Genomic DNA, 5,043 nt, shown 5'->3' with positions numbered 1-5,043 from the left:
AAAAGTGAGGTCAGTCATTCTGGAGAAATATAGTTGAGTGTTGAGTTTCATTCCCAGCTCTTCAAATATAGAGGCTTTGGGTTATGGTAAATTGGAACCGAGCGTCACAACACACCAGGTGGCATTTGTGCTCAAATACAACCCGCTTTGGGTGGCCAAAACAAATTCGGCGAAATGGGATTATTTTTTTTCCTGAATGATTGATCTCACCTCTTCTGTATTTGTGATATTGTAACGACTAAAGAAACTGAGGCTAAGCTGCATGTCACTGGCAAAAAAAAAGAATCAATTTCATCCTCACCAGCTGATGACAAAAAAAGAAGAAAAAATAAACAGGGCTGTGAGAGGATTTTACCACATCAAAGACACTGTGCTTTTGACTCAGCATCACTGCCTGCCATCATGACTCCAAATTTAATGTATTCAGGGTCATATTTCCTCACCGCAGGCTTTGGAGCTTTTACTGGTGCAGGGTTGTCTCCCACATCACTTTTTCATTTCAGAAACCCATTCCCAAAACTCCATTTTGTGTCACTGCATCCAAGGGAAGCCGGCTAACAGTGGCATAACAAGTTTATCTAATGATGTGTCATGACTGCCATGGTGATATTCAAACATAACTGGACATTGAAATTATGTATTTTAATGTTGATGTTTTTTATTTCTGTGAAATCTTGAGCACATTTAGATATAAAACTAGTTCACTTTGTAAATTACCAAAAAAATTCCAGACAGCGCTCTGATGCTGACTGCTGCCCACTACTAGCCTATATCATTCATAAACATAGATAGTGCACTACTGTTTATTTTTATATACACATATTTTTATTGAATTGATTTTATTCCTGTTTGTCAGCAGTTTGTGTTTTATCTCTGTAAGCACTTCTCTCAGAGTTTGAAGAAATAAAATGCAGAGACTATAATCACCCAAGAACTGGCTTAGGGGACATGGCACATCCTGAAACTTGAGACCAGCAGGTATGATTTACTGGCCTCGAGTAAAGGAGCCCTGAGATTTTTAATATGACACCATTCCTGCACATGCACTTCTATTTCTGCTCAGGATGTCTGATTGGATGTTTGGTGCTGGGATGTGGACGAGCAGCGCACTGACTGCAATTTTTACACTCTTTCGTGCTGATTAAATCCAGTATTCAATGTACTTTGTTGCTTGTAAAAGAACCACAGAACTGTCACAGTAAAGTGGATTTTTCAAAATCATCGCCTTGACCAGACTACTAGGCTTTAACCATTGTGTTAATGCTGTGATTGACAACTTAACACTGTCTGTATTCAAGCAGAGTCATGTGGATTTTGCACCTTTTTTCTACAAACGATTTTACAGTAGTACGGTAATCAAATTAGTCAGATACATGGTGACAGTCTTGTCATTATGGGCCTGACAGAGGCTTTTGTCTCAGTTCAAAATTGTCATCAGACATCCTGATGTAAAATGCATGTTACGTTTCCATTTTGTCATAGCTATAGTTTACATGAAATTCACTTGACAGCTTGATTGAAACACTGCACTGTGGCAAAGCAATATCAAGCTCTGTTTGTCAAGAAAATGTTTTGCATTACTAAGCATGTTATATTTATGGTGGCACAGACTAGAAACACAGAGTTTTATTGAAACAATTCATTGAGATCTCATTTCTGTCATCTTTTAATTTTTCCTATGCCGTGGCTTTTGACTTATGTCACCTTAAACTGATCTTTTGGTTGTCATGGGAAAATTGCCATGTTCAAGCTCTATCAACACGTAAAGAAAGATTTGTTTAAAGTAGTCCCATTAATGATTTCAAGCAGAGCTGATTTGTACCAGTTTACAAAGATGGCTTTCCCACAGATGACCTAGATGTGAATCCTCCTTGGATTCACTTTAGGGACCTGTTTCCATAGCGATCATATATGAAACACATATTTATAGATATTAACAAACAACCCTGTCTGCAGTGATGTCTTACAATATAAGACTTAGATGAGAATTCAATATCACTGTCATGTTCTGTATGTTAAATATAACGCCAGCCGAAGCTTGTTAGCTTAGCTTCGCATTAAGACTTTGTGCCAAAATAATCTAGCACAGTAAACAAGTACAGAATTATCATCAGTAAAATAAAATAAAAAGTAACAAAAGTAAAAGGTACTCATTATGCAAAAAAGGTTCCCATAATAGTCTAAACAAACTAATGCATAAAGCAGCATTTTACTGTTGTAGCTTTATATACAGTTAGCTAGTTTAGTTTTCTAGTGCTGTCCAACCTAAGAGGCATGCCCCATGAAATAAGTCTAAGGGGAGCTGAGATGATTGACACAAAAGAGGAAAAAACAGAGAGACACATTGAAGAGTTTGCCCTCTTTTGGCCTCAAACACTTAAATGAAAACATTTCATAGGTCTAAAGGGGAAATCACTCTTTGGTGGAACTATTAACAACACACAGACATCTGAAACGTGACAAAGGTTCCAATCAGACATTGTTTTTGGGGTTACTATCCAAAAAGGTTGGAAACCACTGAATTATTATATAACAATGGATTGTATTTATAGGTTTATCCAATTGATCATTGTGTAAAATCTTAATTTAAAAAAGTAGCTTTAACATAAATGTAGTGGAGTACATTTCCCCCTATAGTATTAAACTATATGAAACTGAAATGCCAAAATAAAGTATCTCACATCTGAGGGCACATAGAACAAGCTGTGAATGCTGAAATGATATGGCAAATATTTAAAGCTATTTTCTGCTGAAAACAGCTGCCTGCTGCTATATACTGGTTATCTGACCTGAAGCCAGCAGCAGGTGAGCGCCACAGCCAGAGTTCTTGCCTCTGCTGACTGAGAACTGCCTTACCTTTTCCTGACCTTGCACATTTCCCGATCACCACTACGTTCTCTTTGAGCAAAGAAGACACACTGCCTCCGCTACTCCAAAAGTCACACACACGCATAAATATCTGCTGCTGTGTCAGTTCACAGGACTTGCAACCTGATTCCTCGGTTTCAGAAGGCAGCAAAGCACTAGCCACTACCCACCTACCTGCCACTGATAAAACATGGCTGACTCCCCGTGTAGTCACAGGTCAGCACTCAAAGAGACAGGACAGCACCACGGATTCAGTTACACTGCCTCTACTCTCCGTCCGCTCCCACACCAACCTTACTGCTACTTCAAATGATGATACGGTGTGAGAGAAAAGGCCCCTGCTTATTTTGTGAGGGGATTCTCCAAGAATAATTCCATATCAGACATTTAATTTGCTGCCTGGCTGCAGGACCAAATTAATTATTTATACCCAACACCATTCCATAAAAAATACAGTATTTTTTTTTTACCTGCTGTCTTTGCCATATTCTTGGAGGTGTTGCAAGGACTTTCAAAACAGCCTATCACTTTCTCTGATGTTGACGTAGGCGTATATGGTGGAAGAACTGCACATTTCTTGGAAGCTTCTTCCTCCAGAGACCAGTTTCAATTATTCTGTCTTCAGATAAAGAACGAGAAAGCTATATATATATATGTACAACAGATGATAAACCAGTTTTTACAGAGATCATCCAATCAGCATGTGAGGCTTGTGTATGTATCTTACCTGTGTTGTATATGATTAAAAAAAGATTAGTCACCCTCTGATCATTTGCTTGGCTGCTGGATGATATTACAATGTGTACTCCCACCCCCAAAACTAACAAACAATTCAGTTGTTAAGGAATCTAATATAAATCCATCATGAAATGTTATGTTGTTTATCAGTGGATCAGAATCTGATAGTAATCACTATGGGGATCAAGGGAGACAGGATACAATGTGCTTGTCAACCTCCCACGTCTATAAACTGCTTTCTCAGTTGTGTACCTGATATAATGGTGACGTCATCAACAGTGTTCTTTTGGGACTGAATGGCAATTAGCAATGAGCAGGAAAATATCTCGGGTTGTAATTGCATACATGCAGACAGCATAAGCTGCAGACTAATCAGCCTTTTGATTAGAATGCAGGTCTAAACAATCACTGCCTGAATGGAGTTTGGAGAGCATAATAAGAGTGGTTTTTTGACATGATGTAACCTCTCTATACATCTCTGGAGGATGAGTGCACAAGTGTTTATGTTGTTTCGATTGTGTGTGATTGTTGTGGAGCAGCTGTACAGCTGAGGTCCAGCACACAGACCGCAGTTATGAGCGCGAGACTCTCTCACAGACCCAGAGAACGAAGACAACATGAAAAGCAGCATCTGTGCACCTCATCTCAGACTCCCGCACAGAACAAGGAGACAGTGTTTCTGAAGCTTTCTGAGACGTGCTTGCACAAATTTGCCTAGCTCTTTGTTATCAGCACTGCTTGACAAAAGCAGGGTTGAAAGCTTGACAGTCCAATCGCAGCATGTTGTACTGAATGAGCTGCTAATGCCCTGTGATGCATACAGTACTTCCAACAGCTTTGATAGTATCTTAGCCAACCTGTTTCTGTCGAGAGCGATAGTACAGAACAATAACGTTCTCTTCATTGTGAATAACTCCCCTGAATATGTATATACATGGAGGTATGGTGGGAAATTACTGAAATCAAACTGAGGTGATCTGCCTGCATTAAGCACCATTTTCTGATAAGGAAACTGGTGGATTCAAACAAAGCCCAGGAAGATTCAATGTGAACTTTCATTTCAAACTGAGATTATTTCCAATTGAGGCCATTGTCTGGATATATTGTTTACAACCCATGCTGGGTAGAACCCATACGGTATGAAAGATTAATAAAGGTTAGCATGATACTGTCATATCTGTCCCAGTTTCTGGTATAATAAGCCATTTAACAAGGCCTATAGTTAAGACATTGTAAAAAAGAATTATGATGCAATGTAAATTTCAGTATGTTTAAAATGACAATTACATGTAAGAGGAACCTCAGAAAGAGTTATCATATCAAAATGATAAATGTCAAGCTGACATTAATAGCTTGAGCTATTTAAAGACGTGTAAAGACACTGCAATATTTTATACAGTTAGGTTGGACTCTTCATCACACTGAAGTGCAGCATCA

Source organism: Morone saxatilis, unplaced genomic scaffold (genome assembly GCF_004916995.1).
Source record: "Morone saxatilis isolate NCDOM2014 unplaced genomic scaffold, NCSU_SB_2.0 Contig18, whole genome shotgun sequence".
Classification (NCBI taxonomy): domain Eukaryota; kingdom Metazoa; phylum Chordata; class Actinopteri; family Moronidae; genus Morone; species Morone saxatilis.
This window is presented reverse-complemented; position numbering follows the sequence as displayed.